The following is a 27190-nucleotide window of genomic DNA, read 5'->3' as shown; positions in this document are numbered from 1 at the left end:
CTAGGGGCACACCTTCCTATAAAGGCTCATTTCCAGTGGCTTGGACAGATTTTAGGAGTAAAAACAAATTTCCAGAATGAATGTCTACCCCTCTGAGCTCCCAGATTTCCTTGCTCTCCTTGAACCTCCTTCAGTCTTTGGAGTTTCAATAATCCAATATTCCAGAAACAGAGCCAGGCTTACCCTCTGGTTCCTACTAGTTGCCCACTGAAATGGAGCTAAACTGGCATGCTTCCCTACAATTGTGTTGATTTGCTAAAGAATTCTACCATCAGTTATAAAATTAAATTGTCTCATTGACCTGGGACTAAGGAGTTGAGTTCAATTGTTTCATGTGACCTGAAATTAGGGCCCACAGCTGTAATTTATTTATTTATGTTAATGTCTGTCTCCCCTCCTCTAGACTGTAAACTTGCTGTGGGCAGGGAACATGTCTGTTTATTGTTGTATTGTACTCTCCTATAGCTTAGTACAGTGCTCTGCCCACAGTAAGCGCTCAATAAATACAACTGAATGAATAATTTTCAAATTCCCTCTCTGGCAGGACCCTTGGCTGTTCACCTGGATGTGCTACATCTCCAAACCGAAGGCAAACTCTATTCTGCTACAAAACAGCCTATAAGTACAATCTCCCTAACCTCATGTGGGGACAGACAGGGTAACAATAATAATTATGGTATTTGTTAAACACTTACTATATGCCAGGTGCTGAACTAAGCAGCTGGGGTGGATACAAGTAAATCAGGTTGGACACAGCCCCTGTCCCATGTGGAGCTCACAGTCTTAATCCCCATTTTATAAATGAGGTAACTGAAACAAAGAGAAATGAAGTGCCTTGCCCAAGGTCACACAGCCGACAAGTAGGATTAGAACCCATGACCTTCTGACTCCCAAGCCTGTGCTATATCCACTATACCTTGCTGTGTCTCACAATAATAATAATTGCGTTATTTGTTAAGCACTTACTTTGTGCCAAGCACTGCATAAAGTACTTATTTTCAGAAGCAGCAGGGTAGAGTCAGAATAATTATTTTGGACAGAGTCGCTATCTCACACAGGGATCACAGTCTAGGTAGGAGGGAGGAGAGATATTGAATCCCAATTTAACAGATGAGGAAACGGAGGCATACACAAGGTCCCAAAGCAGGTAAGTGACAGAGGCAGAATTAAAACCCAAGACCTCTGACTCCCTTGCCACACCAAAGACCAATAAACACACCGTTTCATGCAATGTGGAGAAGGATAATTTCTCCCCTCACTCATGCTCGCCTCACTCATTTGCTGGCCGCCCCATATAGTCCCATAGCTTTGGAAGCAGAAACCCCAGATGTGAGCCTTGTTTTTTTAATGGTATTTCAATCAATCAATCAATCGTATTTATTGGGCGCTTACTGTGTGCAGAGCACTGTACTAAGCACTTAGGAAGTACAAATTGGCAACATATAGAGACGGTCCCTACCCAACAGTGGGCGTATTTGTTAAACTCTTACTGTGTGCCAGGCACTATACTAAGCTCGGGGGTAGATACAAGCTAATCAGGTTGGACACAGTCCAGATCCCACGTGGGGGTCAACAGCATTAATCCCCATTTTACAGTTGAGGTAACTGAGGCACAGAGAAGTGAAGTGACTTGCCTAAGGTCACACAGAAGTCACATGGTGGAGCTAGGATTAGAACATAGGTCCTTCTAACTCCTAGGCCCATGCTCTAACCACTAGACCATGCTGCTTCTCCATGCAGGAGCAGAGCCATCAGCCTCTCCCCTCCTTTATGATAATTCTGCAGTTAATCCTACTATCAATTCTCCCCAAAGTTGAGGGAAGAGATTCAGAGAGAATAAGTAGAAAGGGAATAAATGGAGATAGTCTCCCTTTCACGCAGCCCTAATATCTGAGGCAATACAGAATTGCTCAGATGTGCTTGTTCAGAGATTTAGCATTTATTCTGATCAGCTGGGGCTGTCTGTACATTCCCTTAACTAAATCCTAGGATAATAACTTCTCCAGCAATTTAAACAGATGGTTGCCACTACTTTTTCAACTACAATACTTCACCTCTTGTGAAGTTTATTTAGAGTAAATCTTCAGCTGAGGCAAAGTTTCAGTTCACCCCTTTGTTCGGAGATTATATCTGGCAAATCCAGCTCCACCCTCAACTCCTTGCTGTTAACATAAATGGGTGGATAGAACACTGCTGTCATTTCTAAGACAGGTCATTGCGTCTAGAATAAGTTCACCAGATTTTTTTTTCCACAAAAACAAGGGGGAGGCCAATTTGTTATATATTTGCATAAATGCGCAAAGGAGATCCCAAGAGGCCCTAACTACAGTGGTTTCCTAACCTGATAGTAGAACTAGAACTCCTAGAGAACATGGCCCTAACAGATGAAACCTTTGTCCGCCAGATTTCCAGGAGCTGAATTATGTCAGAGGGCCCCAAGGCTATTGTAGCCATAGGCTTCCATGTGGCTGCTCTCCCTCTGTCTGTTATTCTGGAAATAAAGGTGACTGGGGACAGAATTAGCTGCCTCTGTAACAGTGCAGCATCTAGAGGAGGTCAGAGCCATTTTCAAAGGGAATGCAGTCATTCAAGGTCCCAACAAAATCCTTTAAGTCCCCCAGAACACCTCCCATGAGATTATGGTCTAGTTAAAAGAGAACATGAGTAGGTTTCAGGAAACCTGGGTTCTAATCCCAGACCAGCCACTTGCCTGCTCTGAGACTTTGGGCAAGTCATTCAACTTCTTTGAGCCTCAGTTTCCTTATCTGTAAAATGGGAATTACATTCCTGTTCCCCCTCATATTTAGTCTGTGAGCCCCAATTTTGCATCTACTCCAGCACTCAGTACAGTGCTTGGCATATAGTAAGTGCTTAACAATTACTACAATTATTATTATTAAACATACTAATGGGCAGAGTCTCATGACTATCATGGCCCATCAAAGTGTTGGCTGCAGCTCATTCGTTCATTCAATCGGAAGGAAGGAGAAGGAAAATGGGGAAAACACTGTGTTCAGCTCATGCAACGAACCTCAAAAGAGCTAGAGATCCAGGTAATCTTTGATTTGCCCGGAGAGTTCTTTTCTTCATGTCACCCATACCCACCTCTCTTTTCTTTTTGTTCTCTCTTGTCCATTTCCCTGGCCCTTCCATTCCCTTCCTCCTCTTGTCCTAGGGATGGTTTGCAACTCCTCCAGAGATGAGTCATCAGAATGGAACAGGTCCAATAGGCAACACAATCTTTTGCTGAAAGAAGAAGTGCCGTAGTGATGAGTTGGACTTTCTAAATCTGAGATTTCCCAACCACCTTGCCTTAGAGACTTTCACTGAATGGACTAGCTTACTTGAAACACTAATCCAAACTGCTTTGCCAGAACATACAACTGTATGTGTCTACCAACTTTGTTGTATTGTTATACTCTCCCGAGCACTTAGTACAGTGCTCTGCACAGAGTAGGCACTCAGTAAATACGATTGAAAGATTGATATGTGCTGATCTATAGCTCAAAAGCTAAGTGGGGTGTGCTTAATCTATAGACATGATTTATGTTGATTTGAGAAACAGCATGACCTAGTGGAAAGAGCTCGGGCCTGGGAGCCAGAAGACCTGGGTTCTAATGTGGACTCCACAACTTGCCTTCTGTGTAATCTTGGGCTGGTCACTTAACTTCTTTCGGTGCCTCAGCTTCCTCATCTGTAAAATGGGTATTGAATCCTATTCCCTCCTACTTAGACTGTGGAACACAGACTGTGTTTAACCTGATTATCTCATATCTACCAGAGTGCAGTGCTTGGCTTAATAAGTACCATAAATTATTATTAGGCAGCCTGGGGTACATCTATCAGTTCTTCTGTGTCCTTGTTTCACAAGATCCTACTTAAGTGGCCATTATGTGGTCAGTGATGCCAATGGCAAGTCTTCCCCAAGGATATGAGTCCTACAGAAGAGCAATATTCATTCATTCATTCAATCAATCATATTTCTTGAGCACTTACTGTGTGCAGAGTACTATACTAAGCTCTTGGGAAGTACAAATCAGCAACATATAGAGACGGTCCCTACCCAACAATGGACTCACAGTCTAGAAGGGGGAGACAGACAACAAAACAAGCAGGTGTCAATACCATCAGAATAAATAGAATTATAGCTATATACATTCATTCATTCGTATTTATTGAGTGCTTACTGTGTGCAGAGCACTGTACTAAGCGCTTGGGAAGTACAAGTTTGCAACATATAGAGACGGTCCCTACGCAACAGCAGGCTCACAGTCTAGAAGATACACAGATCATCATGATATACCTGATTATCATGATATACATATCATTAATAAAGTATAGTAAATATGTACAAATAAAATAAATAAATAAGTATGTAAAAATATATACAAGTGCTGTGAGGAGGGGAAGGGGATAGGGCAGGGATGGGGGAGGCGATGGGGAGTGGAGGAGGAGGAGAAGAGGAAAAACCTTGCCAGTATAACAGTAACAGGCATTCATGGTGGGCCCAGAGCTTTGGATGATAATGTGATTTGGGTGAGAATACTGACCTTCGGAACACCTGGGGCTTCTAATTTAAAGAAATTCTCTCCAATGGTTTGCCAAAGACCCATGGCTACATCTGTTTACCCTCCCTATATAGCAAAGTTCTGTCATTTTCTACTGTAATCTTCAACCAATTTGTTTTCCAATTGTATGATGAATACTAACGACTCATTAAAATTCACATGATCATTTTACAATTATTTTTTACAATACTGTTTATTTTGTTAAACCCATCATGGACTGATAAAAAATATTTTCTAAATATTGATGGTTCTTAGACTCAGTATTGCAAAGAAATGTTTCTTAGGACACAAACAAAGAGTAGTTTTGACATTATGATTTTCTCCAACTAAATTTCTTTTTGTTCTTGAAAGAAAACAAATTCTGTTACAATATGGCAACAACAGTAAATACTTTCCTTTGTTTTTACCAACAGGCAAAAACAAACTTTAATTTGAATGCTAAACCATCCAGAATATCTAGCTGCAAACATGTTTTTATTATTTGCATTCTTAGTTTGGCTTGTTATGCTTTTGGCATATCTACTGATATCTCTTGCAATATTTTTTCATTTCATATATTAATATTTAATATTCTTTATACATTGTTCAACCTTAATGGTTGTCTAATTTCTGTTTTTCATCCACAGAGAAGCTATTAATTTATGAGCATATAGGGCAGTAAGTAATAATTTGCATGAATGCCTTGAGCAGATATGCTTCCATAGGCCTCCCATAGCATAGACTCTGGAAAGAATGATACCATCTATTGGCTAAGCTTCAGTGAACAGTGCTTTACAAGACAGAGAAAAAAAGTTTTTAATCCATAGAGAAGTCTACTAAGTGAAAAATCAGCAGAGATGACAAACTGGTTTGTTTCTATTCCTCTTTTGTGTGTGCTTTATATTTCCCTGCTGGGAAAGATTTTCAAAATGGCCAATGCTAGAAGCAAGAGCAGCTGAGGGAAGCAAGAGAGTTCAAGCACCTTACTTTTCTCTCAAACCAGTTTTCCTGAACACTTCTCTAGACTTGGTGGAAAGAGTCCAGGAGTCAGGTGATCTGGGTTCTAGTCCTGGTTTCACTACTTGTCTGCTGTGTGACTTTGGGCAAATCACTTAAGTTCTCTGTGCCTCAGTTTCCCCATCTATAAAATGGGGATTAAATACCTGTTCTCCCTCCCATAAACTCCATAAATCCCATGAGGGATAGGGACCAGGACTGAGCTGATTAGTGTTTACTGCAGTGCTTGACACAAAGTAAGCACAATAATTAATATTTTTCAACATTTAAGAAGAACAATTTTCTGGTAACTATTAGGGTCTGTTGGCATGGTTGCCAGGTGACAATATCCCTGCTTGGGACAATCATCTGGCATTAAAACAGTATGTGTTGGCTGGGATCACTGCAGTTTGATTCGATGACTGAGTTCCCTGTAACTTCAGTCAGAATTTACCTTGTTTCTTCTTCAGAAAACTGTACCAAGCAGTATACGATTGTTCATGCAAACACAGTCACAAGAAGTTCTAACCTTGAGTTGGCACAAGAGCCAGAAAGACATTTTGTATTCCAACTCAGGTGATATTGGTCATTTTGAGTTCTAAAAATGATACAAATTAACATTCACTAAGGCCCTGCCCCAGAATACATATGCTTGTTTGGAATGCATGCTCTTTCTGCATGTTCTTCTGAGAACATTCTCACGAAGACTTCCAATGACCTTGACTTCTTGGCTGCCTTTTACATGATCAGCCACTATTAAACTCAATATGGTAAACTGAAATCCTCACCTTTCTGTTCCTTCTCCAAAGCTTCCTCTCCTCTAGTTCCCATCATGGTCAACAACAATACCAACCTCTTCTGACCTGGCAGGAGGGAAGGTGTGAGCAAGAGATCAGTGGCAAGAGAAATAAAAATGAGGCACAGTGAGTTTTTATATCGCATTTATTGAGTGCTTACTGTGCGCAGAGCACTGTACTAAGCACTTGGGAAGTACAAGTTGACTGGCTTCAGAGGAATGATGAATGCCAGTGGGTATGTAGTGGGAGGGAGGTGAGGCTAAATAGAGTAGGAAGCTGATCGAGTGCCTTGAAGCCAACGGTCAGGAGTTTCTGCTTGATATGGAGAGGAATGGGAAACTACTGGAGGTTTTAGAGGAGGTAGAAACAAGAACAAAATGATACTTTAGAAAAATGATCGGGGCATAAGAACGAAGTATGGAAGGGAAAAGTGATGGAGGCAGGGATGTCAGCAAGGAAGTTACTGCTGGAACATCAGTGATTGAACCAGTGAGGTAACCACACCATCCATCCACCATCCACACCAATCCATTACCATTTCATTTCCATTCCATTTCTCTCTGCTTAGAACAGTCTTCCAACTCAGCAATCCTAAGGTATGTGCCATTGTTTCATTAAAATCCTCCAAAAAATTCACCTCCTCCCAAAAGGATCCCTGATCATTCTGCTCACCTTCCCAATCATGCCATTCCTTCAGCCAATTTAGCAGTCTTGCACTTATCAATCAATGTTGTTCATTGAGCTCTGCTGCATGCAGAGCACTGTACTAAGCACTTGCAAGAGTATAACACATCTGAGTTGGTAGACACATTCCCTGCTCACAAGGATGAGAAGCACCACGGCCTAGTGGAAAGAGCATGGGGCTGGGAGTACAAGGACCTGTGTTCTAATCCCAGCTCTGCCAATTGCATGCTGTGTGACCTTAGGCAAGTCACTTAAATTCTCTGGGCCTCAGGTTTCTCTTTTGTAAAATGGGAATTCAATACCTGTTCTCCTGCCCCTTCAGCATGTGAGCCCCATATGGGAAAGGGACTGTATCCAACCTGATAAACTCATATCTAAGAGAGAACTTAAATTACTGCTTGATACCCAGTAAGTGCTTAACAAATACCGTGGTAGGTAAAGAAAAGGATCTGTTTATTTGTTATTCATCCTTAAATATCATGCAAGCATAAATGTATGTATGTCACTGATCCTGAAGACTAGGGATCACATCTTTGATTTCTTTGAGTTCCCCCAAGATCTATACACAGTAGGTGCCAAGAAGTCAAGAGCTATAAAATTGAGCTCTTTCTACTGATTTATCATAGACCAGTTAAACATAGACCAGGGAAATTCAATCACTTCAACTCCTCAGCAAACAATGAACACAATTCTCCCCATTGCATGAAGAAAGCAGGAAGGGGCAGACACAATGAACACCTAGTTCATATTTATATGCAATGAGGAAAATCAAGCCATCATCTGCACCTGTACACATTGGCCCATGGCTATTTGTTTTCCAGAGAAAAGCTCCTTGAGGAGGCAGGGCTTATGGAAGCAGGTCAGATTTGGGGGTGTTGACCCCTCTGCAAATATTCTCAACACATCTTTTCACTTCCAAACTCTTGAGTTTGCCACTACTCAGAGATCGTTCCCTGGGCAACAATCTGTCACAGTCCTTTCCCCTCCATGTCTTTCTCCCTAACTTCTTTCAGGGCATAATGTAGACCTGAAAAGAATCCTCTAGGAAACATGAAACTCTTTTTCTCAATTACCCATAAAATTATTTAAATTCTTTTTGCTAGTGTAGTCCCAGCCTATAAATAATAGTTTCATTGTAAGTAATGGTGTAAGGGTTGTTGTAATTATCGTAAAATCACCACCCATCATTAAGTGCCTTTACATCTAAATCACATATTTTTCAGGAGTAATTGTAGCTCTTTCTGAAGTGTTAACAACTTCTTCTAGTCTCAGCAGAATCCATCCATGTTAGAAAATATATGCCCCTGAATATTCTTGGGCTGGACTGAATTTCAATCACAGCTTCAGAACTTCTAAATGGGTTTCACCCACTTCTGCTACCAGAGGGAATAGTGAAAAAACAATAAAATGAGCATCTACCTTAATAGCAATTCTTTCTTTTTCTCACAAGGAAACAGGAATCATATTCTGCTCATAATTTGCCAGTGTAATTGTCCTCTTTGTACTTGGTAGAATGAAAAATCTGTCAGCTTGCTTTTCTAACTCATCATTAATGTATACATGAATAACTTTTACCATTTTGCACCATGAGCTTAATTTTGCATAGTGAGCTTGAGTTAAGGCTTGTTAAAGATTTAGGGTTCCATAGTAAAAACTATTTTATTAACAGACAATAGTAATTTAGTATAATTGGTGGGAAAACACTGTTTCTCTCTCCACAAACAATAGTAGTATAACAATCACCTTTAGCCTTAACTGTATAGGACAACAGCAACATGAAACCATAAAATGAGGTCATCTCAGCCACAAAGGGAATGATGCAAAGAGCCTAAGGGGTTGACAAAATGGGCTTATTCATCCTGAAGCCACTGGTTCAAATCCAACCCAAGTCCGTAAAGCTTAGTCATAACATCAAGGGTTTGAGTGAAAGGTGCCAGGTGTTTGGAGGACAGCAATACATCATTTTTATAATATTTAAGTCCATTAGATTATTAGCTCCTTGAAGCCCATGAATGCATGTCTTGCTTCCACTGTACTCTCCAAGAGTATAGAGCTTTGCCTATACCATACCACTGAACCAAGCACTCATTTATATTCTCCTTGACTTGACTCACAAGAAGTATCCTTTATTCCTCTCTCATTCAACCACATATTCAATCTATCACTAAATCCTGTTGGTTCAACCTTCACAACGTCACTAAAATCCATCCTTTCCTCTCTATCTAAATGGCTACCAGGTTAATCTAAGCACTTATCCTATCCCACCTTGATTACTGTATCAGCCTCCTTGATGACCTCTCTGCCTCTTGTCTCTCCCTTGGCCAGTCCATACTTCACTCTGCTGCCTGAATCAGTTTTCTACAAATCCATTCAGACTACATTTCCCCATGCCTCAAGAACCTCCATTGGTTGCCCTGCCACCGCCACATCAAACAGAAACCCCTTATTATCAACTTAAAAGCACCCAATCACCTTGCCTCCTCCTACCTCACCTCGCTACTCTCCTACTATAACCCAGCCCACATACTTTACTCCTCTAATGCCAACCTACTCACTGTACCTGGTTCTTGTCTATCTCACCACAGACCTCTCACCCATGTCCTGCCTCTGGCCTGGAATTCACGCCCTCCCCTTCCCCCCGCCACCACAATTTCTGACAGACGATCACTCTACCCACCTTCAAAACATTATTAAAACCACATCTCCCCCAAGAAGCCTTCCCTGACTAACCCCTCATTTTTCCTTCTACCACTCTCTTCCACATCTCTCTGGTACTTAGATTTGCATCTTTTATTCACTCCTCCCTCAGCCCCATAGCACTCATGTACATACCATAATTTATTTATTTATATTAATGTCTATCTCCCCCTCTAGACTGTAAGCTCACTGTGGGCAGGGAATGTGTCTATCAACTCTAATTTCTGTTTAATATCTATTATGGAGGCTATGTCAATGTAGCTTTTGCAATCTGCCATTTTCCTCCATTTTAACCTCTCTGAAGAGCAGAATGATATGTTATTCACATGGAGCCTTTTTTGGGGAACTTCAATAGATGAGATTGAGGTACAGTGAGTAGGTTGGCATTAGAGGAGGAAAGTGTGGAAGGCTGGGTTGTAGCAAGAAAGCAGAGAGGTAAGGTGTGAGGGGGCAAGGTGATGAGTGCTTTAAAGCCTATAGTAAGGAGTTTCTGATAAGGAGTTGAATGGTCCTGGAGATTCCTGAGAAGTGGAAAAACATGAACTGAATGGTTTTGAATAAAATTATGTTAGCGCTCGAAGTAGTTTTCCCCACTGGGAGCTTTAGCCCCAAAATATACTTTTCTACTGAAAACTTTTCTTCCAAAAACATAGGCAGAGCAGCCTAAAATCAACTTTTATAAAATAAAGCTATTTCCAAATGGGATAAGCCTCAAACTCTCAGGTAAAGTCACAATTCCAAATCAAAATGTAAACTTTATTCTGGAACTGTTACTTGCCCGCGATGTGACCTTGGTCAACTAAGTTGCTTCTTTCTGCTGCTGTTTTCTCACCTGTAAACCCTGTAAGATGATACTAGTTTTAGGGGTTGTTATATCCCTTTAAATCTAGCCAATGAAGAGGAAAGCAATCTAGAGTCATTGCAAACAATCATTAGCATTAATTGAGAGTGCTTACTCTGTTTAGAGCACTATACAATGCACTTGGGAGAATCAATACAACAGAGTCGGTAGACACGGTCCCTACCCACGAAGCTCTTACAATCTACTGGGGAAGAATTTTCTAATGAGGATCTCTGGAAAAAGTATCTGTTAGTAGAAGTGCATAGAGCCCACTTTGAAACCAGGGTTTTGTGACAGACCAACATCAGTCATTACCTGAGCTGTCATAATTAATTTATTGGCAGTCAATGCCCGAAGAAAAAAGTTACTGAGAATTAGACAAGCACACAGAACCCTATATCAATATGGAAAACATAGTTTATTAAAGCCTCTGGGGAGACCCAGATTAAGCCTGGCATTATGACACTCTGTAGTTTATTGACCTTAAGGAATGAAATTATTGAGGTAATGAGAATGGAATTGAAATGAACAATGGCAAGATAACCCTTTCTCTGTACTAGCAGTTAATGCAAGTCAATAATGGCAAGATAACCCTTTCTCTGTACTAGCAGTTAATGGCAAGTCAATGTACTGTCATAACTTGAAAATCAGGTTGGAGAACTCCAGCATTTTAGAGCCAATCAAAGGTGTGGCCAGAGGAAGTTTTCCTTTCTTCCTGGTTATTATAAATGAGTGACCTTCACTTATTATTAGTATTCGATGCCTTTTTTTCCCCAAAAGATATTTTTCCTATAAAGCAGCATAACCCAAGTGATTTATCCTGTTAATTACAATAATGACATACTTAGTAACTTTGATATAAAAACTACTGGTGTCAGAGCAGCAGTACTGTCTAATCAATGGCAACAATCATTTTCTCATGTATTTAATGATTCTTTCAAGAGGGTAAATCTGTGAAAACAGTAGAGTCAATCAATGAAGAAGTTGTATACATTGTCTCTCATCTGTAGAGTTGAAAACTCTAGTTTCTTTTATTGTTTAACTTTCAGCTGTTGGAAATCAATTCAGGAACACAAATGAATAGGGAGAAATATTCACAGCCCCAAAATTGATATCAGCAGTATCTCAGGGTTTCTGATACTTGTTCAATCTTATCAGATAAAATAGTTTTAAAATTATTATTTCTTACAAAAATTTTACAAAAGCATAAACCTAGGCTGTGAATTGGAAACAAACTATCAATTGGAAACAAACTATTAGTTTAATTCTCTACAACAGCTTGCTAATTGGACTGCTCCAAAACGCTTTTACAGAAACTTTTCACACAAGAAATCTCTTTCAATGGTCTTTCCAACCCAGCCATTTTGAAGTTCCTGACCCCGGGATTCAGGTAGCTCCCTGTAAAAGTGTGAACGGTATGGTGCAAACGACCATTATCACAATCAAGATTAAATATTCACAGCAGTAGAAAAGCTTGCCCAGCAAATAACACTGGAAGCTGCAGTGACTTTGATTATGAAGGACAATTTTATCCAATTTCCAATGTGGCTAGTCAAATTGCACACTGTCTTCTTCAGTTGACAAGATGTAGTGAGATCTTTATGAGCAATATGCAGAGAATACCCAGATTTTGATAAAATGATATTGCCCAAAGGAGTGTTTTCATAAATTTTTGATTTAATAATAATTATGATATTTGTTAAGCATTTACTATGTGTCCAGCACTGTACTAAGTGCTGGGGTAGATACACAATAATCGGATTGGACACACTAGAAATATTGGAATTTTCCATCAATACTTCCCTGAGACCTTCTGATTATCTCCCTTTTTTTCTTTTTTTTGCTTATTTGCAGGTTTCTATTCTCACTTTTATCTCCTCATTTAAGACTGGAGGCAAGATGATGAAATTCTCAATTTAAAACTATAATCTAATTTATCATTTTAAAAATGCGAATCGAACTAGTGCTTAGTACAGTGCCCAGTGCATAATCGGTACTTAACAAATACCGTTAAAGAATTAAATTTGCCATTTTCAACAATTTCTTCTACTCAGCACTTCATCCCTAACTGCCTTAATTCCTGGGTTTTGTTTTTTCTTTTTCTTTTGGGATTTTTACTGTCTCAACCTTTATGACAGTGAAAAGACTGAGAAAAATCACTCTTCGTCATTCTGCACGTTTTCAGCGCAGAAGCACATAAAGCATCAGCTAACAACCAACTTTTTCCCTTTCTCTGTGTGTGACCCTTTGTCTACTCTTCCCAGGATAAAAATAAACTAAAACATAAGCCAGCATTAGGGGTATGAAAAATATTTAAGATAGCTGGAAAGGGGCTTATGTTGTGCAACGGGATGAAATAACCATAGTACCCGAAGCCAGGATGTCTAAGGATCATTTACACACTGAGCCTGTAATGATCTTCTTATATCAAAAGCCCTTTCAGAGCATTGCAACCCAATTGCCCCGCAAAGATTCCTGAAATCTTCAATACAATATCTTTTCACTTTTTTGAATACTTTAGAAAACAAACAGCATGAACAGTGACTAGTGTTCAGTGTCACTCTAAACAGTGTTTTTGAACCCTAATGCAATCTTCCTCATAAAATGGAGAATGTTGGCTGCTATCGTTTTTTATACCTGGGCACATGTGGTTGTTGCTTCAAGAAATTCTGTATTTTTCTTTTTATTTGCTCACCCGATACTTGGGGCCTGAATAAGTTGCAAATCCGTTGAACTTACCCTTTCCTTTTTGTTTTTTCACGGTCTGTCTCTTATTTGTTTGTGTTTTATCTCCCCCTACCTCTTAATAGAAAGAGTAAACTACTCTGCCAGTGAGTGTATTGACTGTGCTAAGAATGCTGGATTGTATTGCAAAGGAGTTCGGGCCTGCAATGTTATCACTCAGCAGGAATGGATCCCATCAGAAGGCACATAGTGTGCCATGACGTAGCCAGTCTTCGACCACAAAAGCAGACTTTTCTCTGTGAATTAGACAAACCACACAAAAGGCAACAATAGCTAGCATAAACACCATTTAATACTATTCACAAGCTATTGAAGAGATGGGCGTTGACTAAGAATTGCAGCAAAGCCAGTACATTGTAGTCAGATGAAAGGAGGCCTAATGAACAGGAAGCATCATTTGAGCAGACTGACAGTAACCATATAACTGCAGGATTGTGGGACTGGCATTTACCCCATGGGTCTTTACAGTCACAAAAATAAAGAGAAATTAAAGCATAAGGAATCCTCTTTGTGGGACCTTAAAGCCCATGAAGCAACACAAGAAACTATACAACTGTCCTTTCAAGATTTGTCTGTGGTTTAGATCATTATGAAAAGGAAACATTAGGAGTGTGCTTATTCTATAGCTTCTGTGTTGCCCTCTGGGAAAAATATATCTACGCTTGCAGAAGAATTTTCACTACCACTATTAACAGTTTTATTAGTACAGTATAATTTTTAATTCCAAAAGTGTTCTAGGTTAGACAGAGCACAACATTTATAACACTTTACCATTCTGGCCTTTCATTATCTAAGGGCCTAAGAGCAATCCATGGCATAACAGCAATACTCACTAGATATGGAAAGAAATAACACTTTTCCTACTCTGGAACACATAAGTATTTTGTCACTGTTGACCTTCAAATTCTTAATAGGATGAAAGAAAAATAATGAAGGCCAAAATGCCTATTTAATGGAGCTGCACTTGATCAGAAATGAGTTTTTCAGAAATCAGTCAATTAACGGTACCTATGAGCACTTACTGTGTGCAGAACACTGTACTAGTGACTTGAGAGAGTATAATACCAAGTAGCTGGTAGACTGGTTCCCTGCCCACCAGGAGTTTACAGTCTATTGGGGGAGACATACATTAAAAGAAATTATGGATGGACTCACAGTCTTAATCCCCATTTTACAGATGAGGTAACTGAGGCAACAGAGAGGTAACAGAGAAGTTAAGTGGCTTGCCCAAGATCACACATCAAACAAGTGGTGGAGCTGGGATTAGAACCCACATCCTTTGATTTCCAAGCCCGTGTCCTTTTTACTAAGCTATACTGCTTCTCGTTGAGTTGAAGATAATACCAAACTTACAGGCATGTGAGATAGCGAGGATAGCAGTATTGTCTACAGTAATGGGAAAGGCATTGGGTGGAAAGGGTTTGGGTGGGTAAATGATGAATTCTGTTTTGAACAAATGAGCTTTGAGGTGTCTTTGGGACATCCAATAGAGATGTTTTGAAAGCAGGAGGAAATGCAAAACTGCAGAAAAAGAAAGAAGTTAGGGCTGGAAAGGTAAATTTGGGGATCATCTATGTAGAGATGGTAGTAAAAGCTATCAGAATGAGTGAGTTCTCTAATGGAGTGGGAGTAGATGGAGAATAGAAAAGGACCTAGAACTGACCCTTGAAGGACTCCCATAGGGTGGGAGACAGAGAAGGAGCTTGTGAAAAAGAATGAAAAGGAGCAGATAGGAGGGAACCAGTAAAGGACAGAGTCAGTGAAGCCAAGGGAGTGGTCCCACATTGTTGAGGTAGTTTAGGATGAGGTAGTTTAGGATGGAGTAGATGCTGTTGGATTTGGCAAGATAGAGGGCAATTTCCATGGAGTGAAGGGGATGGGAGCCAGATTGAAAGGGTCAAGGAGAGATATGGAAGAGAGGATGTGGAGGCAGCAGGTGTAGACAACTCACTCAAGGTGTTCAGATAGGAATGGTTAGAGGGAGATGGGGCTATAACTGAAGGAAGCCATGGGGTCAAGGGAGGGTTTGTGTAGGATAGGGGTTACACCAGCATGTTTGAAAGCAGTGAAGAAGAAGCCATTGGAAAGTGAACAGTTGAAGATGACAGTAAGGGAGGGAAGAATGGAGGGTGCAAGTGTTTTGACAAGGTTTGAAGATCTGGGTTCAGAACTCCAGTGTCAGAGGAAGATTTGGAAACTGAAAATTTCCAATTATTATTATTCGTTTTACAGGTGAGGAAACGGAGGCACAGAGAAGTTAACTGACTTGGCTAAAGTCAGCACAGCAAGCATGTAGTGGAGTTGGGATTAGAGCCCAGTTCCTCACACTCCCGGGCCCATGCTCTTGCTAATAAGCCATGCTGTTTCATAAATTAAAGTGAAGGGACTTGTATAAATGGCATTTATAGAGCACTTACTGAATGCTACTTCTGTTGTACTCTCCCAAGTCCTTACTGCATTAAGAAATATGAATTTAAAAGTAAAGCAGTGAGGCCTAATGGAAAGCCCATGGGGCTGAGAGTCAGAAGACTTCAGTTCTAATGATAATGATAATAAGTAATAATAATAATTGTATTTAAGCACTTACTATGTGCCAAGCACTGTTTTAAGTGCTGGGGTAGATACAAGGTTATCAGGTTGTCCGACATGGGGCTCACAGTCTTAGTCCCCATTTTACGGATGAGGTAACAGCCACAGAGAAGTTGAGTGACTTGCCCAAAGTCACACAGCTGACAAGTGGTAGAGCTAGGATTAGAACCCACGACCTTTGACTCACAAGCCCATGCTCTTTCCACTGAGCCACGCAGCTTCTAATCCTAGCTCCACCACTTACCTGATGTGTGACCTTGGACAACTCACTTAACCTCTCTGTGTCTCAGTTCCCTCATCTGCTAAATAGTGATTCAATATCTGCTCTTCCTCCTACTTAGACTGTGAGCCCCATGTGGGACTTGCTTATCCCAGTGCTTAGTACAATGCTTTGCATATAAGTGCTTAACAAATATTATTGCTTTTATTATCATCACTGCTAAGTCCTTATTTGCTAAACATTCCAATTCTTCATCCACAGTTTTCATGCTACCACCCTGGTCCAACTTCTTGTCACATCATGATTACACTAGTTACCTAGTGCCCACTTGGTGCAGTGCACTGCACTAAGCACTTGGGAAATGCCAAAGAGGTGCATTTTCCTATAATATATTTCCATTCTAAACAGCGGAGACAGACATAAACATATTTACAATAGAGTAATCAAAATAAATCATTGAATATACAATCCAATAACTATATACAAAAGTGATGAGGAGGCATATAAATAAATAGTTCTGGAGGTGACTGAAGGGCTTATATAACTTCTGTTACTAGAAAGTACTCACGGAAGTCTTGTTTGAGGAGGTGGAGTTTGGGGAAGGCTTTCAAAATGAGGGAAGTTGTAGTATGTCAGATTTCGAGTTGTAGGATTACAAACTGAAGGAACAGTGATAATTAGGCGATAGAGGTGGGAGAGTTGAGAGCTAAGTATGTAAACATTGGTTTAGGAAGAACGAATAACTTGGATTAGGGAATAGCAATTTAAGAGAGAAAGTGGATCAACATGGAAAGGAAGGGAGTAGCTGGAGAACCTTGATGCCGACTGTGAGGAGTTTTTGTTTAATGCGGAAGGACACAGGAAGCCAGTGGAAGGTTTTGAGGAGTGGAGACTGGAGTGGGGAGTGGAGATGATCCTTACAGCAGCCTGAAGTACAGATTGGGCAAGGGAGAAGTTGGGGAAGTAAGAAGAGGAGAAGCCTCTTCTTTCCAGCTTCTCCTCAGCTCCCATCCTCTGTCTTGGTCTAACATTCCAGCCAGTAGAAGACTGATACAGCGAGGGTTCGAGGAGAGACCTGCAGACTTGCAATTTTCCCAACCCAGGTAAATAGGGGTGTAGGTCAGGTGCAGGGAAGAGGGATCACTGGGGAGTGTGGCCAGCAAGACACTTATGTTAAGTCCTAGAGAGGACCAGACCATTGTCCATTCTGACACCACCCCACCCCTCCCCTCCTTTTTCCCCCTCAGAGCACAACCCTTCCCGCATCAGCCTGGCCTGCACCACTTTACCCCAAATGGAGGATGACACCTGTGAACAGATTAGAAGTACATAGGTGACCTCCTTACCAGTCCTGCCAAAGAAACTTATAGCAACTATAATACACCAATCCATCTTGTGGCACCTGCAGCAAAGTTGTGCTGCTCTATTACTGCAACCCAACCCAAACACTTCACACTTCTAATTCATTCATTCATTCAATCGTATTTATTGAGCACTTACTGTGTGCAGAGCACTGTACTAGGCGCTTGGGAAGTACAAGTCGGCAACATATAGAGACGTTCCTTACCCAAAAAGGGCTCACAGTCTAGAAGGGGGAGACAGAAAACAAAGCAAAACTTGGAGAGAGGTGTCAAAATCGTCAGAACAAATAGAATTAAAGCTATATGCAAATCATTATGCTAACCTTCTCACTGTACCTCGATCTTATCTGTCTCACCACTGACCTCTCTCACCCATCCTTGCCTCTGCCCTGGAACACCTTCCCTCCTCCTATCTGACACACAATTACTCTCCCTCCTTCAAAGTCTTACTGAGGATCTCCTCCAAGGCACCTTCCCTGACTAAGCCCTTATTTCATCTTCTCCCACTCTCTTCTGCATCACCTTGATTTGCTCCCTTTATTCATTCCGCACTTCCAGCCCCACAGCACTTAAGTACATATCTGTAATTTATTTCTTTATATTAATGTCTGTCTCCCCCTCTAGACTGTAAACTTGCTGTGGGAAGGAAATGTGTCTGTCTATTATTGTATCATACTCCGCACACAGTAAGCACTCAGTAAATAAGACTGAATTAATTGAATAAATGGATTAAATAAGTGAGCACTTATCTAATAAGTGAGCTGTGGGTACTGGTGAGTGTGGGTGGATAGTCCATGGATACCGGCTAGTAAAATACAATTTCTGTGTAAATCTCTAGATACGACTGGGGGCAGTAATGGAAGAAGAGAAGCATTCAGTGTTCTGGAACATTCCTTTGTATAAATTAAGGGCTGTGCAGTTTGTTCCCTACTTCTCCCCATCTCAGTAGATGGGAGCAAGTCTCAGGCTTTCCCTATATGAATCAGAACCTCCTAGGTTTAGATGGTTTAGCTGCCTCTTCATTGAATAATTTGATTTTAAGAGTGGGTACTGGAAGAAGAACAGAAATATGTCAGGGGAGGCTGTGCCTTTCAGCATTGTATTGGGTTCCTGGGGCTTGGTTTCCCTCACTTCCTACCCAAATCCCCACCACGGTCAGGGACTCCATCAGGGTCACATGCCCTGGCAGGGAGAGTCGCTCCTAAACAAGGATGTAAGCTTGTTGTGTGCAGGAAACTTGTCTTCCAAGTTTGTTGTATTGTACTCTACCAAGCACTTAGTATAGTGCTCTGCACACAACAAGGGCACAATAAATAGAATTGAATGAATGTTCTGCACTTACTGCTCAAAAAATACTATTGATTGATTGATTTAAGTAGTGCTAAGTAGAATTCTCTGAACATGATGGATTCTCAATAAGTACTGTGTTGACTCTCAAATGATAGAAAGTTTTAGGAATCTGATAATACTGCTGTTTCTGCAGCATGCATTTTGTGCAGTGACTTATCTAGGATAATTTTGGTTGACAACGCAAAGAGCAACATAGGCAGAAGTATTGGGAAAATGCCAAGGATCTCTCAGTTAAAGGCATTTCATGTATTAGTTTAAGCTTCTAGAAAGTGCTTAATGAATGCAATAACAGTAATTATCACTAATATTAATAATAATGTACTCATGAATGATCAAAGACATGGAAGGCCTTACCATCTTTCTCACTGTCCCTTTATTCAGTTTTTTATTTGGTAGCTTGGAATCTCCTCTGAGCTGGTCATTGATTTACAAGGAACACAGAAATCATAACCTTAAGTTTAGCCAACTAATGGGTCAGTTGTACACTTTGTTTGAGTTCCATATTAATAGTCAAAGAGGCCAAATGGTCTGATGATGTCTTGTAAAATAAAGATGGGCATTGGCAAAGGCTGTCAGAGCAGCAATCTGCAATTGGGATGAAGGTGAGACAGACTACCAACTCCTTTGGTGACTTTCCCTATTGAATTGGGGTCTGTGCATAGAGCAGAGGGAGCAGTTCTCTGTCAGTTGTAATTTTTACATTTGGGACTACAGTTAGAGGCTGCCATTGCAGTGCACAGCTGATTCTTGCTCCCACTCCTTTGATGTGTATAAATGGAAAATGAGGATCATCCCACCCAAATCCTCTCCTCCACTTTACTTTCTTATCTCTGTAGACCCTATCACCATCATCATAATCTTGGCATCTTTGATTTTTTTTCTCTCATTCAACCCGCATACCCAGTGGGTCACAAATCCTGTTGGTCTACTGTCAAAAAATCTTTAGAATCTGCTCCTCCCTCTCTGTCCAACCTGTTACCACATTGGCCTAGCACTTGTCATATTCCAACTAGACTACTGCATCAGCCTCCTCACTAACCTCCCTGCCTCCAGTCCATATTTCACTCTGCTGCCTGGATCATTTTTCTGAAAAAAATAACTATGTTCACCTCCCTATTCTTCAAAGCCTCTAATGGTTGTTCATTCATTTCTGCATCAAGCAGAAACTCCTCCATCACCGTTAAAGCATTCATTCATTCAATCATATTTATTGAGCGCTGACTGTGTGCAGAGCACTGTACTAAGCACTTGGGAAGTAAAGCACTCAATCGATTCCCCGCAACCCAGCTAATCTCACTTCTTTCCCACTACAATTCAGTCCACATATTTCACTCTTCTAACAAGAACAGACTCACTGTACCTTATCTCATTTCTCAGCTCTGATCCCTTACAGCCTCCCTCCTGCCTGGAACGCTCTCCCCTTCATATCCAAATCCCTATCTTCAAGCCTTACTGAAATAGTATCTCCTCCATGAAACTTTCCCTTACTAAACTCTCATTTCCCCATCCTATTCACCCTCTGTTCTGCACCACCTGTCAATCAATCAATGGTATTTATTGAGTACTTACCTTGTGCAGAGCAGTGTACTATGTGCTTTTGGGAATACAACAGAGTTGGCAGACATGTTCCCTGCCCACAAGTAGCTTACAGTCTAGAAATTTGGGTCTTTAAGTACTTTGATACCCACCTGGCCCCCATAGCACTGATGTAAATATCCTTATGCTCTGCTTCTTCCCTTACCTGTAATTTATTTTAATCTCTTCCTCTCCATTTAAGATTGTAAGGTCCTTGAGGGCAGGGATTATGTTTATTACCTCTATTGTATTGTACATTCAGAAGGGCTATAGTGGTCTGCAAATAGTAATTGAGCAGTAAGTACTACTGATTAATTTGTTAATAATTATCATCATTCTTTGGATTGGCCAGTACATGTTAAAGCTCACTTTCAGATTAAGCTTTTATTTTTAGCATTTCTATTTAAACTTTCCAAAGGAGGGATAACATTTTTGTCTTAACTTCTTTTTCCCATTTCTTCTTTCAAAGACACTGCACAGACCAATAGCTTCTGTGAGTTGTGCATGTACAGCATTCTCACTAGCTGAACAAGAGTCCCCCTCTGATGGTTTTATTAGGAGAAAAATAGTTCAGTTCTTTAAAAAATGCATTTATCAGATGCTCCTGCTCCCTAAAATGCACCACACTTCTGAAACAAAAAAGAGGTAAGACTTTGAGAAAAATACTGAAACTTTTCCTGCCTGTCAAAAAAGCAGCCCTAGTACTAAATTTTCCACTTCCTGAGTTTTTCATGGTGAAAGCTTTCACGATCAGTCAGCCACACAAGCAACATTCAAGGAGGGAAACTATTAAGAATATTAGGATGAGTTTATATATTTTATAGTGTTGCACTCTGAGAATCTGAAGTACTTTTCTAATTCATTTTCTAATTTACCTTAAAATTCCTCAGGAATGAAAGAGTAGCAAATAGTTAAAAAATGGGGACATTGAGGTTCGAAGAGGCTTAAGTGATTCAGCCTCAGATTGTTGCTGATTCCAGTGCTGCCTTGGGACCAGTCAAATAACCAGTATCCTCAGCCACCTACAGATGTAGGACAGTTGGATAGAGGTGGTGATGGCTGTGCTGTGCCATCTGCACTCTCTTGCCCAGTCTCCGGTAGGTACTACAAGATGGCTGATAGGATTTCAGGGTACTGTCTATGGCTGTGGGGCAGAATATCTCTTCGTAATAACATGTGTAACTGATCCCTCAATCGCTTTTTGCACCATTGTCAAATGTGACATTCAGATCTGCCATTCAAACCATTGGAGTCTCTACAAATTTCTTTCAACACTATCTTTTTACTACTACTATTTTTACTACTCACCAGGAGGTCATCACAATATGGATGAGAAAGGAGCCTGTTATGTTCACCAGCAGAATTGGACAGTGGAAGGGTTGTGAGCTTATTGGAATGGGGAAGGGAAAAAACAGCAATAGGACATTTGAAGGTATGGAAATTATGGAAATTTAGGGGTTTGTGTGGGCTTACCAGAAAGAATTCTTCAACTCTGCCACTGAAAGTTCACATTTTAGCTCTTCCCTGAGACCCAAGGGGAATAATTTAGGAATATAGATGTAGGGGTGTCATATCCTCTCCCAAAACCAAGGCTGGGACTCTTCAGTCAGCCCCCTACTCTACTCCCCAAAGCCCAGATCATGGACCAGAGAGCTGAATCAGTGTAATCTGTTAATTAAACTATGCCCCCTGGACAACTTTTAGGTAAGAGCATAGGAACATTGTATACAGATTTAACTTACCTTTCATTTATTGCCTCAATTTGTGTTTGAATCTATGACATATCACAACAAAAGTCTGTAAATCCTGTACCAGATAAAAAAGATGCATACCTAAAAGATAAAACTGGAAAGAGCATTTCAGTACCAGTAACTGTATTAAATTATTAATCAATTAGAATTAGAGAATAATTAATTACTAATTAAATAGCTGGTCTGTTTAAATTGTCTCACTGATGTGGTAAAATCACAAGGTCAGTATGAAAGAAAAAAGCATGAATAGTTTTTGTGTATATATAGGTATTTTTTGTATTTGAACAGAGCTCAGTGCAGCAAAATGTCAGAGACCTGCTTTGGAGTTGTAGTTTTTGCTATTTGCAAATATGGCTGTCCCAACAAATATTAAATAAGAAGAGTCAGGATGATGTAATAATTAAGCACTTAGTACAGTGCTCTGCACACAGTAAGTGCTCAATAAATATGATTGAATGAATGAATAATAATAATAATTATTATAGTAGTATTTGTTAGGCTCCTACTATCTGCAAACCACTGTACTAAGTGCTGGAGTACATATAAGATAATCAGATCCCACAGTGTGGCTCACAAGCTAAGAAGGAGACTTAAAACTTGTCATGGGCTGGGAATGTGTCTACGAACTCTTTCAAGCACTAAGTACAGTACTCTGCACCCTGTAATTGCTCAATAAATACCATTGATTGATTGATTGTAGGAGAGATAAGAGGTATTGAATCCCCGTTTTGCAGATGAGGGGACCAAAACACAGAGAAGTTACATGACTTGCCCAAGGTCATACAGCAGGTGAGCGGCAGAACTGTAGAACCAGGTACTCTGATTCCCAGGCCTGTACTCTTTCCACTAGGCCACATGGCTTCTCAGCTGGATAAGACATAAGGTTTAAACTGCCAAAAAGGTTTTCTCTGTAACCTTAGCCAATCATTAACCTTTTTTGTTTTGGTCTATCTTTAATATCGAGACAGGGACATTTGGTATAAATAAAAGAAAACAAAGAACAAGGGCCTTAGGTGTTAAGAAAAGAATGGGTAGGAGTGATGTGCTACAATCAATCAATTGTATTCACTGAGTGCTTACAGGGAGTACTCTACTAAGTGCTTGGGGGAGTACAACACAACAATATAACAGGTACATTACCTGCCCACAATGAGTTTACAATCGAGAGGAAAAGACAGTGAGATCATTCTTCTTAGATGATTTAGCCTGGACTCTTCCCTCTTAATATCCTACAGACCACCATTTCACCCATCTTTGAAGCCTCACGAAAATCACATTTCCTCCAAGAGACCTTTCCTGACTAATTCCTCATTTCCCCTACAGTATGCTCCCTCTTTTCCACACTGTCTTTACATTTGGGTCTCTACCCCTTCAACATTTTAATTCTTTCCCCAACCTACAACAACTTTAAGCACTTTGGTAATCATTCTACCCCAGCCCCTCAGCATTTATGTTAAATCCTTACCCTCTGCCATTTCCTCTATTTGTAATTTATTTTATTACCCACTTCAGAGGGGTCCAGCTCACAACCCTTCCACTGTTGATTCTGCTGGTGAACCACATGGGCAGCAGCAGCAGCAAAAGCAGGACCGTAACAATTGCAGCCTTCCAGAAGAAAACTTATTTTGGAAAATATGCTTCAACTTTGCAAAACTGACTCCCTTAATCATTCAGTGAATTTTTAGCATCTCTCTAGCTTTTAAACCAAGTAAACAAAATAAATAGATTCCCACGGGAAAACAAAGTTCTGAGTGGGGAAGTTTTCTCTGATTTCTGTGGACAGGCGGTTTTTCCTTTGAAGAGGAAAGATAAATGAGTATGTGCTCTTTATTTGGTGGACCTTAGGAAAACCCCAGAAATGGGTGTCCATTGGATAAGATAGAAGGTAGTGTTTGCATGTAGTGTTGCTTTCCTTTTCTCTTTCCATTTCCTTTGATTCAAATCACTCTTGTGATTGTGGACAGAACACTAGCAATCATAGACCCAGCAGTTTGTGAAAGAAATAAATCACACTTCAAAGTGCTAGCAATCTTTGCCACCCTTCTTTTGCCCATTATCCCAAAGTTTGTACTAACCATACCCAAAGCCAACCCTATTGCAGCTGAGAATTTACTTATCAAATTGCCTGTTTTGAATCCTAACTAGAAAAATCCAAGCACTGAGGGAATCCCATGAAGAGCCTTTCCCTGGTTGATCCAGAAAAAAACAAAACAATTCTGGGTATGTATTTTTTTAAGGTCAATAATATATTTTATTCTTGAGAACCTGATGAAATCCAAAATAAATATCTTAGAACCCAGTCTTAGAACCCAAAGTTATAAGGAATTTTCCTCTAAAACATTAGGTCAACTGAAGTTCTCGAGATCAGATGTGGAAAGATTGGAAGTCAGGACTGGATTAAAGTGATACTGGGCTTGGGGCAGAGGGAACTGGATGGATTTCACCACACCAGTCCATATTTCGCTTCCTCCTGACACTAAGGTTTTTTGCAACTAGAGTCTCCTGAAAGTAGCGAGATCTGGAATAATTGCCCCTTCTCTCCGGTGGCTAAAGTATCCTGATGGTAAGGGTGATCCACAGTCTCTGAAGTTTCTACATTAAGCATAGTTATGTATTTGTAGTTGTTGGGAAAAAAAGCCTTCTTTTACTTCTGCAGAAATTGATGCTGAATCAATTGGATAGTAAAAAAGCTTTGGGAGAGGGATTGCTGAGATCATTTTCACCTGTGAAAATCCTTCCTGCAGAATTCAAAAATTTCTAGTTCATGATTATAGTCAGTCATTCAGAAGTAATTTATTGGTAACTAAATAAATTGGAATTTATTATTCAGAAGGAATTTATTGCCATGTTCATTTATAAAATTTGCTCTCCCTACCTCTAGACTGTGAGTCCCATGTGGGAAAAAGACTATGTCTGATTTAATTCTCTTGTACCTACCCCAGAATTTATCACAGGGCTAGACACCCTAGTAAGCCCTGTGAAAATGTCATAATAATAATAACAATAATAATAATAATAATAATGATAATAATCATTATCAATCTGGCTGCAACTGAGCTGCAATCAGGTTCATAGATAAACCCTTTGAACAGGACTGGTTTCTCATTAGCTAGCATCTTCTTCTACAAGGACAACTTGGGGTAAAAGCTCCAGAGAGCTTTCTGTCAAATGTGGGATGATGTGAAACCAGGAGGGGAAATAGGAAAACCCTCTCAAACCTAAACCACTCTAATTTCTGGTACATTTCAATAGCTGATGATTTCAAAAATTGAGCCATCCTCTGACAATTACATTATTATAATATGTATTCGGGCTAAATTACGTTAAGGGCCAATTATATGGTTAGTGTTGGAGCTATGTAATTTTAGATTAGGGCAGAATTAGAATTAAGGCTACATAGGAGTTGGTCCTCTGGTAAGGAGTTGAGTAAGGAGATAGTGGATAGGTGATCAATAATTGCTTTTGTCTGAGATTAGACCATCTATGTCTGAAAATCATACAATTTATTTGTAAATGACTGATATGTAGGTATTTGGATTTTGTTTGCCTTCTCAACCATATATCAAACAAATTAGGCCTATGGTAATGAAATGTTTCTCTGATAACAAATACCTCAACCTTCCTTTTGTTGGGGTGAGGTGTATGATGGTGATAGAGGAGAGTGGCTATTTTGCCTGGACAGAGTTAACTTAGTAGATGGAGTTGCTCTTGTTGGCTACAGTTACTTGTCAATTTTTTACTCAGAGTGTAGTTGTATTGAAGGAGGCTGAGGCATTCCTATGACCAACTTCAGAAAAAGAAATAATGTTGCAATGGCCACAAATAGACTCTAGCAAGAGGATTTGAAAAATGTGTTTTCCATAAAAGATTTGCTTTTATAATATTGAAATTATAAAAAAACACTTCAAATACTTATTTCCTGCAACATAAACATTAAAATAAGTAGACGTATGGTCTACATCCGTGTAATGGTGTCTTGGGCTTCTAATATATTTAATATGATTGTGTTGGCACACACGTAGTTTATTTTAAATCCTCCATAAAGTGGTCCCATAAATAGCCAATCAAAGACATAGCCAATCGCATTTATAAAGTGTTCATAATGTGCAAAGCACTTGACTAAAGCTGTAGGAAGAATACCTGGCATTATTCAGGCACAGTCCCAGTCCCAACAGAGGCTCACAACTGAAGAGGGGCATGTGTGAGAAGGGAGAGAAGAGAGGAGATTCACCAGGAAAGAAAAAACAATTAAAATGATTCAGAACAGGAAAAAATAGATAAGATTGGACAAGTTTACAGTGAACAGCAACAATCTAACAATACCTTCGTGCACAGTCCTCAGGCACCTCACAGTGTGAAAAGGTTTCAAGATCTTTAAGATTCTGAATATCAGAGCTGAAGCTTCTGCCCTGCCCTCTACTCTTCCCAGGGAAGCTGGGAGGCGGCAGAAGGGAGTTGTCACCTTCGGGCTGATGGCAGGGAGAGATTAGTCTACCTAGGTCCCGGACATGGGGTGATCCAGCCTTATGGCAATGACTTCAGCCTGCCCTCCACTAAACAAACTGTATGTTGTCACCATCACTGAACAAGTATCTGACCTATAATCTTTCCCGGTTAAAAGATAATTCTTTAGAAATGGCTGCTCATTGCTGACCTTTAAGGTTAAGATTTTTCTAGCCTAAACTACATTCAGTTGCAAATGCATTCCCTTTTTAATATCAAATAATATGTGTCCAAGGTATTCATATTTATTGCTTCAGCTTATCTGTACTAAATCGGGCAAATTATTGTGCCCAAAAAAACCATGTTTCAAAGGAGCCCAGTTTAAAGCCAAGAGAAGCTTGGGTACCAGTGTGTGATTTGGCTGTGGAAGCATGGCTCTCCTTCCATCATAGTAGAGGGGAAACAGAGAGCAGAAAAAGGGTAAAGAATAATTTTTTTAAATGGTAGTTATTAAATGTTTATTATATGCCAGGCACTGTACTAAATTCTGGGATAGAGACAAAATAATCATCTTAGACACAGTTCATGTCCTAC

Source organism: Tachyglossus aculeatus, chromosome 17 (genome assembly GCF_015852505.1).
Source record: "Tachyglossus aculeatus isolate mTacAcu1 chromosome 17, mTacAcu1.pri, whole genome shotgun sequence".
In the NCBI taxonomy this organism is placed as follows: Eukaryota; Metazoa; Chordata; class Mammalia; order Monotremata; family Tachyglossidae; genus Tachyglossus; species Tachyglossus aculeatus.
This window is presented reverse-complemented; position numbering follows the sequence as displayed.